This window comes from Musa acuminata, chromosome BXJ3-5 (genome assembly GCF_036884655.1).
Source record: "Musa acuminata AAA Group cultivar baxijiao chromosome BXJ3-5, Cavendish_Baxijiao_AAA, whole genome shotgun sequence".
NCBI lineage: Eukaryota > Viridiplantae > Streptophyta > Magnoliopsida > Zingiberales > Musaceae > Musa > Musa acuminata.
The window spans coordinates 9,676,288-9,689,378 of record NC_088353.1 but is presented as its reverse complement, the minus strand read 5'-3'; the positions used below and the strand labels follow the sequence as shown (position 1 = coordinate 9,689,378).

At 37.3% G+C, this 13,091-nt stretch overlaps 1 long non-coding RNA gene across 1 annotated transcript; it reads left to right on the top strand.

Annotated features, from left to right (window-relative positions):
- Positions 1–238: 238 nt before the first annotated feature.
- Positions 239–994, top strand: LOC135638103 (uncharacterized). The gene is made up of 2 exons (XR_010496503.1): positions 239–368; positions 477–994. It is a non-coding gene; the product is annotated as an uncharacterized LOC135638103 (long non-coding RNA).
- Positions 995–13,091: the final 12,097 nt, after the last annotated feature.

Here is a 13,091-nt window from a genome sequence, read left to right as displayed (position 1 = left end):
TGAAACCTAAAAAATTACTGCTTCACAAGCCATGTTTGAAGGAGATATTTATGACCCGAAAACCTCAAAATATAGCTACCACATATTAAGAAAAATACTCAAAAACATCGGAGCTCTTCCTCCAATCATCCGGGACGTGTCAAGCATCGAACGACCCAAATGATCACAACGTTTATACCAAGAGATATTATTTCATGGTCCAAACGGCCACAGCCACAGCCACAGCTTCACACGGGGCATGACTCTTATGCCCTTTAGCTATTTGGTTGGGGATCACCGGTCTTTAGTTCGACCATCAAGTTTCATCTTGGACACCATCTCTTTGAGATTTGGTTTGCTTTTACTTGCCATCCCCAGTTTTGATTCAGGTTTCTACTTTGTATTTCGATTGTTCTAATATATTTTTTATATATAATTATATAATATGAGGATAATAATATTATATATATATATATATATATAATTTATAATGGCAGGGTATGCTTTTTTTCATACACCGGCCCGCACGCGGCCGTTACAAGACGAACTGCATTGGCGCACGCCGAAACCCTCTCTCTCCCCTCTCTCCCCTCTCTCGTCTTCTCACCTCCGAAGATGCCCATAGTCATGATCTGCAAATCTCAATGATCCCCGCTGCCGCAGCCGCCTGCCGCTCCTTCCGCAAGCTGCCGCCATGGAAACCGACATCCAACTTACCGCATAGGAGAACGAGAAACCTCGATCTGTGTTCCCTCTTGCGACTTCCGGAAACCAAATGTGGCTCCGGGTGATTCGGCAACCTCCGCTTCCACCGGACTCCCTGTACTCACTCCGATATGGTTCGCATGTCAGGCAAGTCTGGTCGTTCGAAACTTTTTAGATTCCAGTATTCGTCTCTCGCTGATGCATTCAGTTATTGGTGTCTCATCCAAGCCACTGCACATGTGACAATGTCTTAAGTATAATTGTTATTATTAAATATTTTATTTAATAATAATATAATCGTTCTCATTAAGTTTATCATTTATTATAATCAATTTTTTCATATATTATGGTTTAAATATTTCGATTTTTCATTCTAAATGAATCATTATTATTAAATATTTTATTTAATATCATTAAAAAAATTTATTATAATTCAAATATTATAAATTTGAATTAATTCTTGAATGCTAAGAATTTATGATAATAAATGTTCATGATGGAAGAATATCTATGCCCTTGGGCTTAACATCTTTTTCAAGTTTAAAGAATTTCGTACACATAAAGCGAGAGTTTTGAGCCGAGAAGTACCAAAATTCAAAAAGAAATCATTGCTGAAATTCTTGATAACAATGGTTGGAGGTACGCAACTTCTAATAGTATTTTCTTGTGTTTCTATTATAATGGTTTAGAAGCATATTTTGGTATCAAAATTTTTAATAGTTGATATCAGAGCCAATTGACCTTTGCCTTGATATGAAATAGTTTTCATTTTTATACCATGAATATGATTTGATTTTGGTTTTTTTTTTTAACTTCTTGATATATTTTATGTTGAAAATCATGAGCATATAACATTTCAATATTTGGAGTCGGTAAAATGCTCATATTATGTATGCATATTTGGTTATATTAATTTATGCTTATGAGTCAATTTTATATGTTCAAAATGTGATATAATCTTAATTAATTAGGAATTAGTCACAACATCCTTAATTAATTAAAATTATATATAAAATTAAAATAAAGATCACATAAGTAATTAGACATCATATTGTGACTGATTATATTCAATATAATAATTATTATCCCGTAAGATCTTTTATTATATTTAATATAATTAATCAGGATAAAATATCAGATTATTTTCATAATTTACCCATAGGGAATTTGAATTGAAATATAATTTGATAGTTTTATCATAAAGATCATTTGAATCTATTTGAATTAAGAATTTAGTCCATAAATAATTTTTATGTCATAAGATTAATGTTTCACATTAGTAAAACATACAATTTAAACTATTAAACCTTAAGTTTTGACATAAACATGTTTGATTTTATGTAGTTTCTCAAATTATTAATTTCTCTTATATTTGATGTGACATTCCCGAACTTAGTGGTGATAACTATAAAATATGGAAGGAGAGGATTCTCCTCCTTTTAGGGTGGATGAATATTAATTATGCTATTAGGAAAGACGAACCACCTATAATCACTAATACCAGCACTCCAACTGAGGTCACATTATATGAGCGATGTGAGCAATCCAATCGGCTCAGCGTAATGTTTATCAAAACTAAGATAACTACTGACATATGTGGTTATGTTGACCAACATGAGAAGGTCTGAGATTTGCTTCAAGCTATCGATGAATAATTCGTTACTTTGAAAAAGGCACTAGCAAGTACCCTAATAATAAAATCCTCATCCCTTAGACTCACTAGCATAAAGGGTGTGCGTGAGCATATAATTCAAATGCGAGATATTACGGCTCAACTTAAGAAACACGAGGTTAATATGTCAGAATCCTTCCAGGTGCACTATATTCTAAATACCCTTCCACCTCAATACGGGTCTTTTAAGATTTCATACAACACACATAATGATAAATGATCAATCAATGAATTAATGACCATGTATATTCAAGAAGAACAGAGGCTAGTGATGAAATTGGGTGAGAGTGCATTCGTAGTAATCACTCGCGGGAAGAATAAAACTGATAAAAATCAAACTAATTAAAAAGCTCATCAGTAGGGAAAAGGTAAAATACCACCCCAAGCTGATATCAAGAAAGAAGCAAAGTTTTTCTTTTGTAAAAGAAAGGGACACGTGAAGAAGTAATGTACAAAATTTCAATAATTACTTGAAAAGAAACATAAACCAACATCGTTTGTGTGTTATGAATCTAATATGGTTAATGTTAATATTAACACATGGTGGATTGACTCCGGATCAACAATCCATATTGCAAATTCTTTGCAGGGTATACAAAAACTAAGGAAGCCAATGGGAAGTAAGCAAAGCATCTTATTAGGTAATAAGATGGGCTCACATGTAGAGGCAATTGGAGAATGCATTTTAACTTTAAGTAGTGGTTTTGTTTTAAAATTAGAAAGGACCTTTTATGTACCAAGTTTCTCACGAAACTTAATTTCTATTTCCAAACTCGTACTAGTTGGATATTCCTTTAATTTTCAAGATAAATCGTTTCACTTATTATATAAATATGATTGTGTTGGAAAAGGTATTTTGTCTGATGGTCTTTATCGTATTTTCTTTCAAAATGATGACACTCAAAGTTTAATGCATGTTCACGATGGCACTGAAAGGTGTAATATTAACGAGGACTCATCTATATTATGACATCGGAGATTAGGACATATCTTCACAGAGAGAATTAAAAGATTAGTTAATGATGAGATACTTAGTACTCTTGATTTTATTAATTTTAAGACTTGTGTGGACTGTATTAAGGGAAAGCAGATAAATAAATCCAAAAAGGATGCTAATAGGAGTTCAAACATCTTAGAGATCATTTATACTGATACATGTTGTCCAGACATGGACACACATGGTCAGAAATACTTCATCTCCTTTATAGATGATTACTCACGATATATATATATATATATATATATATATATATTTGTTTTATAATAAAAATGAAGTATTGAATGCCTTTAAAGTTTTTAAGGCTGAAGTTGAGAACTAATGTGGTAAGCAAATTAAAATTGTAAGATCAGATGGAGGTGGAGAATATTATGGTAGATATACTGAAAATGGACAAGCACCTAGTCATTTTGCTAAGTTTCTTTAAGAACATGAGATTGTTGCCCGATATACTATGCTTGGTTCTCCAAACTAGAATGATGTTGCAAAAAGAAGAAACCGAACATTATTAGATATGGTACAGAGTATGCTTAGCAACTCCAATCTTCCTAAGTTCTTGTGGACTGAAGCACTAAAGACGACTGTGTATATATTAAACCGAGTTCCAACCAAGAATGTATAAAAAACACCATTTGAATTATGGAAAGATTGGAAACCGAGTTTGTGACATATGCGTATTTGGGGGTGTCCGTCTGAGGTCAGGATATATAATCCATAAGAGAAGAAACTGGACCCGAGGACTATTAGTGGGTATTTCATTGCATATACCAAAAAGTCTAAAGGTTACATGTTCTATTGTCTATCTTACGTAACTAGGATTATGGAATCAAGAAATGCTAAATTTCTTAAGGATGACATGATTAGTGGGAGTGATCATTTCATGAACATAGTTTCTGCACATGATCATATAGAATTTTAACTTTTCACATTAAATGATAGATTGATTATAGTTCATAGCACTCCTTTAAGTATAAACTAGTGTTGAACAACCAATCATTGAAATTCTACAAGTTGCTAACAGTATTCTAATAGATCAAGCAGTTTAGGAATTACAACAAACTCCTAAACAACTAGATGAACCACAAATTCCTCAAGGAAACATTGGTACAACATTAAGAAGATCTACTAGAAATAAAAGATCAACAATTCTTAGTGATTATGTTGTATATCTACAAGAATCTGATTATAATATTGGAGGTAAAAATGATCCTGAAACCTTTTCACAAGCCATGAGTTGCAACGAATCAAATTTGTGGCATGATGCCATGAAAGAAGAGATGAATTCCATGATAAGCAATGAAGTCTGAGATCTTATAGAGTTGCCTAATGAAGCAAAGGCTATTGGTTGTAAATGGGTCTTTAAAACCAAGAAAGATTTATTAGGCAACATTGAGAGATATAAAACAAAACTTGTTGCAAAGAGATTTACTCAAAATGAGGGAATCGATTATACGGAGACGTTTTCTCCGATATCTAAGAAAGATTCTCTTCGTATCATTTTAGCATTGGTCACTCATTTTGACCTTGAGTTGCAATAAATGAATGTCAAAACAACATTTCTTAAAGGAGATTCAAAGGAAGAGGTTTATATGAAACAACCCAAAGGTTTCTCCTGTAGTGTTGGTGAACACTTGGTTTGTAAGCTTAAGAAGTCTATATACGATTTAAAACAAGCCTCCCACCAATGGTATTTTAAATTATATGAAGTGATTTCTTCATTCGGATTTGTTGAAAATCCCATGAATCAATGCATATACCAGAAGATCAGTGAAAGTAAAATATGTTTCATTATTTTATATGTAGATGATATTTTGCTTGCAACCAACGATAAGGGTTTGTTGCATGAGGTGAAATAATTTCTTTTTAAAAATTTTGATAAAGGATACGGGTGAAGCATCTTATGTTATTAGTATTAAGATCCATAGAGATAGACCTTGAGGCATTTTAGGTCTAACACAAAAAACTTATATCGATAAACTTTTAAAAAGATTTCAGATGAAAGATTATTCACCAAGTGTTGCTCCCATTGTGAAAGGTGATATGCTCAATTTGAACCAATGCCCAAAGAACAACCTTAAAAGGGAATCAATAAAAAATATCACATATGCTTCTGCCATAGGAAGCCTTATGTATGCTCAGGTTTGTCCTAGATCTGATATTGTATTTGTTGTGGGGATACTAGGTCGATATCAGAGTAATCCAAGTATAGACCACTGGAGATCTGCAAAGAAAGTGATGATGTATCTACAAGGAACCAAAGATTATATATTTATATATAGACATACAGACAATCTAGATGTGATTGGTTACTTAGATTCAGACTTCGCCAGTTGTGTTGATTCTCGTAAATCAATATTAAGATATATTTTTATAATAGCTGGTAGAGCTATTTCTTGGAGAAGCACCAAGCAGACCTTGACTGCTACTTCTACCATGGAAGCTAAGTTTGTCTCATGTTTTGAGGCTACTTCAAATGGTGTATGGCTTAAGAGTTTCATTTCTAGGCTTAGAATCTTGAATTCTATTTCTAGGTCATTAAGAATTTTCTATGATAATTCAACTGCTGTCTTTATGGCTAAAAACAATAAAAGTGAAAGTCAAAGTAAACATATCGACATTAAGTATTTAGCCATAAGAGAACGTGTAAAAGAAAAGAAAATGGTCATTGAGCATATTAGCATTGAATTGATGATTGCTGATCTTTTTTACTAAAGACATGTCACCTCTGAAATTCAAGGATCATGTAGAGAAAATAGGACTTGGTTCCACTTTGTAATGATATTGAAACTCTTATATATATTGTGATATTTTCTCATTCATGTGCACATTAATTTGAGAAAATATATTGATATTGGAATAAGAATAAATATAAGATTTATTCATTAAGTAATATTACCATATTAAGATTAAGAAACTAAATACATAGTGATACATGGATGATAATACTTGCTCTTAGAGGACTTATCGCTATGATTCATGTATTTGTTTCTTAATAAAGTTGTTTGATAAAGATTAATTCAAATTATTAAACTAAACGTATGGACTAAGTGAGAGAATATAATCATTATTATTAAATATTTTATTTAATAATAATGTAACCGTTCTCATTAAATTCATCATTCATTATAATCAATTTCTTCATTTATTATGGTTTAAATATTTTAATTTTTCATTCTAAATAAATTATTATTATTAAATATTTTATTTAATATCATTAAAATTCTTTGTTATGATTCAAACATTATAAATTTGAATTAATTCTTGAACGTTATGAATTAATGATAATAAATGTTGTTGAATTAATTCTTTATTTAGTACAGTGGTTTCTGCCTTGGTTCCCTAGAACTTGAAACATTTTGTTGAGAGTTATGCACCTTTTTATCTGGTTATCTAGGCAAGGGCATTGAGTGGCTAGGTGTGCTTGCTCTAGACTCTTTAACTCAGTTTAATGAGGGAGATGTGATGAGAGCCTCCATGTTGATGTTAAGGAGGCATATCACCCCAGACAAGGTATCAAACAGAGAAGATTGAGACTTAGTTTTGGTTTGAAGATATTATGATAAATGCTGGATTTGGTTAGAGGACATGCTTAAACGAGGACTTCCACCGGATGCTATAAAATATACTAAATTAACAAATGGGTATTGGAAGGTCAATCACTTGCATGAAGCTTACCAACAAATTATAGAAAGAGTAATTACTTACTTCTGTTGTGATTGTATCCATTGTTAGAGATGGCAATCTGAAAGGAACTCATCATCGACGTTGGCTGAATCATGATAAGAAGGAAAGACAAATTTGAAACATAATTGAAGTGTTTAATCTAAGGACAAAATCACAAAAGAACATAATTTTGTTTAGGATGCTCATAAACTTGTGTCCGAGATGACTGAAAACAAGCTTGTTACCTGATTCCTGCATATGCTTTAGTCTGTGACTACTGTTGCCTTGGTGAAGTCGCTAAGGCTGAACTCTTTGGTGGATGAAATGTTACCGAAGGAAACCTGATTTCATCATATTTCTTAATTATGGATCTATGGCGCTTGAGGCCCAGATTGTCGCAGCTCCATTGGTTATTGTCGGTAGATGATTAGATTTAGCTGCCATGTTTCTTCCCATGACAACAAAAACCAACTACTTGGTGTTAGAAAATAAATAGATAAAAAGTTATAGAAGTAGTTGATTGTTATTAACATATCCTCCTTCCTTTTATACAGGTTAGAAGGGAGAATTTTCCTCAACAGATTAGAGGATTTCCCTCAACAGAGTAGAGAGATTTTCTCAAACAGTTAGGAAATCTCATCTACTTATCATGCCCCCGCAAGATGGTACTCCGATCAAGGAGGCCAATCTTGGACTAATGTAATGCAAAAAGTTTACGAGCTAGAGGCTTCGTAAATGAGTCGGTCAATTGATCAGCCGTATGAACATGAGAAACACGAAGTTGACGACGGATAACTTGATCGCGTACAAAGTGAAAATCGATAGCAATAAGTTTCATGCGGGAGTGGAATACCGGATTAGCGCACAGATAGATAGCTCCAATGTTATCACAATATATTGTAGGGGTGGAATCGATGTTGAGTTCCTGGAGTAGATTCGTGATCCAATTGAGTTCTGCAGTGGTAGCGGCAATGGCATGGTATTCAGCTTCAGTTGTAGACCGAGCGACTGTCTTTTGCTTCTTAGAACTCCAACTGATTGGATGAGCACCAAGGAAGATAATATACCCTGATGTGGATGTTCTATCATCAAGGTTACCTACCCAATCAGCATCGGCAAAGGCATGAAGACAAAGTGGAGAGTGTTTACGAAAAAAAAGTCCATGATTTAAGGTCCCTTTAAGATATCGTAGAAGTCTCTTGACCGCAGACCAGTGTAGAGTAGATGGTTGATGCATAAACTGTGATAATTTGTTGACAGCAAATGAGATGTCTGGACACGTGAGAGCTAAGTATTGTAAAGAGCCAACAACTTGGCGGTATTGAGTGGGTTCTGTAGTAGGACTTCCATCCGATAATTTGAGAGAACCACTAGTAGAGATGGGGGTTGTAACTGCATTTGCATCCTGCATGTTTGTCTTTAATAACAAATCTTGAATGTACTTGCGTTGTGATAAAAGGAGACCGAAAGATGTGAAGGTAACTTCGACGCCTAGAAAGTAGCTCAAGGGTCCAAGATCCTTAAGCGAGAATCGAGCTGCCAGCTGTTTGATGAACGCTTGGATGCTGATGGGATTGTTGCCTGTGACAATAATATCATCCACATATACCAGAATATATATTGTGTTTCCATGATAATGTCACAGAAACAACGAAGTGTCAGATTTGGAGTTAAGAAAGCCGACAGAAATAAAAAATGAGCTAAGTTCAGTGTACCAAGCTCTCGGAGCCTGACGAAGTCCATAAATGGCTTTCCGAAGTTTGCAAACATGCTATGGATACTGAGGATGAGTAAAACCGGGGGGTTGTTGCATAAAAACATCTTCGGATAGAGATCCCTGTAGAAATGCATTATTAACATCCAATTGTCGTAATTGCCAGCCTTTAGTGGTAGCCAGACTCAAGATGAGCCGGATTGTAGTGGGTTTAACAACAGGACTAAACGTCTCAGTGAAATCAACCCCAGGTCGTTGATGAAACCCTTTGGTGACCAAGCGTGCCTTATATCGGGCAATAGAGCCATCTGGGTTCCGCTTAATTCTAAAGACTCACTTACACCCGATGATGTTTTGTGAAGGATGGAAAGGAATGAGATCCCACGTTGAATTATGGAGGAGGGCATTATATTCCTCACTCATGGCAGTACGCCAATGTGGAGATTTTTGGGCTTGAGTAAAGGTGGTGGGTTCAACGTTGGGGGATGAGGAATTCAGGATAGCTTGAAGGTTAAGTACCTGACGAGGTTTAAAAATACCATGCTTAGAGCGAGTGGTCATAGGATGATTAGAGACGACATGATTGGGAGGTGATGTTGGGTGAGGATCTGTGGCATAAGTCGGGTCAAGTGGAGACACGTCAGGGGCACTTGGGCAAGAAGGAGATAAAGAGGATGGTTGTGTCTCGGAACATATTGCCCCATCAATTGGGGAAGAGTGGAGTGGAGTAGGAATGGGCAAGTGTTGAACTGGAGTGATATAGTGCGGATCAGGAGGGGAGGAAGTAGACGAAGTCATGGGAGGCTCGTCCGATTGAACCGAAGGTATACCCCAGTGAGATAGTGAAGTGGTCTGTATGGCAGGATATGGAAGGGTTTGGAAAGGAAAGTTAGACTCAACAAAGACAACGTGACGTGATATGAAGATTTTATGAGTGTGGAGATTATAGCAGCAGAAAGCATTATGTTCAAGTGAGTAACCAATAAAGACACAAGGAGTAGATCGGGATGTTAACTTATGAGAGGCATAGGGACGTAACCAAGGATAACATAAACAACCGAACACTCGGAGTTTACGAAGGTTAGGGGGTTTATGAAATAGTGTGTCAAAGGGGGACCGGTATTGTAGAACTGGTGTAGGCATTCGATTAATTAGGTAGACAACAGTTTGAAAGGCTGCTGTCCAAAAAGTTGAAGGCATGGAAGCCTGATGTAGAAGTGTGAGTCCAGTTTCTACTATATGCCGATGTTTGCGTTCGGCAGAACCAACTAGTTGAGGAGTATGTGGGGGAGACTTGAGGTGTTGAATGCCACAAGCTGAGAGATGGGATGTCAGGGCTTGATATTCACCACCACCATCAGAGTAGACTGTCTTAATGGTAGACTGAAAATAGTTTTCGACCAACTTCTGGAAAGTGGAAAAAATGCGAGAAACGTCAGATTTATGGGAAAGAGGATATATCCATGTGTACTTAGAGAAGTGATCTACAAAAATAACATAAAATCGGAACTTATCAAAAGATAAGATTGGAGCAGGACCCCAAACATCAGTATATATAATTTCAAAAGGTTTAGAAGAGGAAATGGAAGATGAGCCAAAAGGCTGCCGATGACTCTTATTACTAAGACAAGCATCACAATGCATCATAGAATTAGTGGACTTAAAAAGAGGAAGAGAGTGATGAGATAATAATTTCTGCTGAATAAAGGACGAGGGATGACCAAGCCGACGATGCCACACATCAATTGGAGCCGCAACAGAAGAATGAACAGTGGGCTGGGTTATTCGAGAGGTTGACGGCCATTCGTAAATGTTGTCTTTATTCGGGCCTTGGACCAATGATGCCCCCGTGCTCAAGTCCTTAACAAGAAAAGAATCAGGAAAGAATTCAATGGAAGTATTGTTATGTTTGTAAAATTGAGAAACAGAAATGAGGTTGCGTTTAATATGAGGAGCACATAAAACATCATCGAGCGTAAATGTATTAGAGTCAGAATTAAGCGTTGTGGAACCAGTATGAGTTATAGGAAGTCCTTTACCATCACCGATGATGATATCTTCATCGCCGCCATAGGGATTGTGAAGAGACAAATTCTGAAGATCAGCGGTGATGTGATGAGAGGCACCAGAGTCGACAATCCAGTTGGACTGGCTAGGTGTCGGAGAAGTTAGGAGATTTGCCTGAGGCCAGTGTGACGGAGAAGGGAGGCGAGGACGAGACCGGCAAACTTTAGCGGAGTGACCGACTTTGTCACACAGTTGGCAAACGACCCGTCTTTGATGGCTCGGTAGGGCAGGACGCCAAGACGGATGATGGCTGGAGTTGCCACTTTGCGAGAAGTGATGACTAGGAGGATAGGAGGGGTGTTGCATGGAACTCACAGAATCAAGAGGCGCATTAGCCAAACCTTGGGTGATGTTCGGCGAGTACCGAGTGCTCTTCCGTTTAGACTTATGACTGACTTGAGCAGTGACAGTTGATCCAGGTAGTTTGTCCGCACGCTTCAAGTACATCTCGTAGTCAGTCAGCTTATCATAGAGATCTTCAAAAGAGACTGGCGAGTCGCGTGCCCGAATTGCAGCAGCCAATTCCTTTTAGTCGGTGTCGAGACCATTGAGGGTATGAATGACAACCTCTTCGTCACATAGGGAATGACCTATTAAGGCCAAGTCATCAATGATAACCTTGATGTGTTGTAGATAATCAGAGATACTACTTCCCTCTTGTTTTGTCACCATAAGCTTGGATAGAAGACTGAGCTTGCGAGTACGCGAATGATTTGCCAGGGTGGTTTGCAGTGTAGACCATGCATCAACAGCTGTCACACATGAAGATATCAAGGGAGCAACAGATCCAGCAACTGAAGCTTGAATGGCTTGGAGGATGAGACGATCTTGACGTAGCCATAGTTTGTGAGCTGGATTGGGTACTGGACTGGGATCGCCGGGGATGTTGAGCATGGCCGGAGGACATCTGAAAGAGCCATCAATGTAACCTAGCAAGTCGTATCCAAATAAAAGATTAGAAAATTGAGCTCGCCAGGACGCATAGTTGCCACCCTTTGATAACTTAAAGGGTATCAGCGTGCCAGCATTGATGGAGATAAGCCCTGTAGAAGAACAAGAAGTGGGAGTCCCTACAGGAACTGAAACATCAGAAGAAGTGAACGAAGACATTTTTTTTTTCTTCGTTTTTTTTTTATTTTTTTTATTTTTTAGAAGAATTGGAGAATGAGGGAGGGGGTTGCTGCTATAGATTGCTGCAGCAGATTGGGCAATCTACAACAGTGCCCAAAGTTGTCGGCAGCTGCTGTGGATTGCTGCTTGCTGCAACAGATTGTAGAGGCTGCAGTTTGCCGGAAGATGGCTATGATAACTGCAGTGGTACTCAAGACTGCGGTTCACCGGGAAATGGCCGCGAAAATCTACAGTGTTACTCAAGGAAACTGCAGTGAGAGAAATCTACAGCAATTAGATGTAGACTATGGTTCGCTGCTGTGGATTGCTGCTTGCTGCAGCGAATTGGAGAGGCTGCAGTTCGCCGGAAGATAGCTACGAAAACTGCAACGGTACTCAAGACTGCGGTTCGCCGGGCGAAAATCTGTAGTGTTACTCAAGGAAACTGCAGTGAGAGAAATCTGCAGCAATTAGATGTATAGAGAAAAACGACAGCGAAAGCTGCTGTGGTAGAGGAAGGAAGATGCAGCAGTTGCGGTTGCTGCTGGCTGGGAAGCGGCCGCGACAGCGAAGGAGGAAGACGCAGCAGCCTGTTAGGATCGAGAGCACTAAGAGGGGGGGGGGGGGGGTGAATTAGTGCAGCGGAAATCTTACAGCGATTAAAAACCAAAAGCTGCGTTCGTTCAAAAACTATTATAATGCAAAAGCAAATTCTCAGTTTGTATCTAAGTGCAGTTTGCGTCTAAGCGCAGATTGCGTCTAAGCGCAGTTTTGCGTCTAAGCGCAGTTTACGTCTAAACTCAGATTTACGTCTAAACGCAATTTTACGTCTAAACGCAGATTTACGTCTAAACGCAGATTTACGTCTAAACGCAGTTTTACGTCTAAACGCAGATTTACGTCTAAACTCAGATTTACGTCTTAAACTCAGATTTACGTCTAAACGCAGATTTACGTCTAAACGCAGTTTTACGTCTAGACTCAGATTTATGTCTAAACTTTGAAACTCGTTTGTATACTCGCAGAAGGCAGTATGCAGTTGAAATCAAGACGTAAACGTGAACTGAGAACCGATGATAGAGCGAGGAAAGCCGATTTACGTCTGAATGCAGTTTTACGTCTAAATGTTAAAACTCGTTCGTAAAATTGTAGAGGACAGTTTGCAGTTATCAATAGGATCAAAA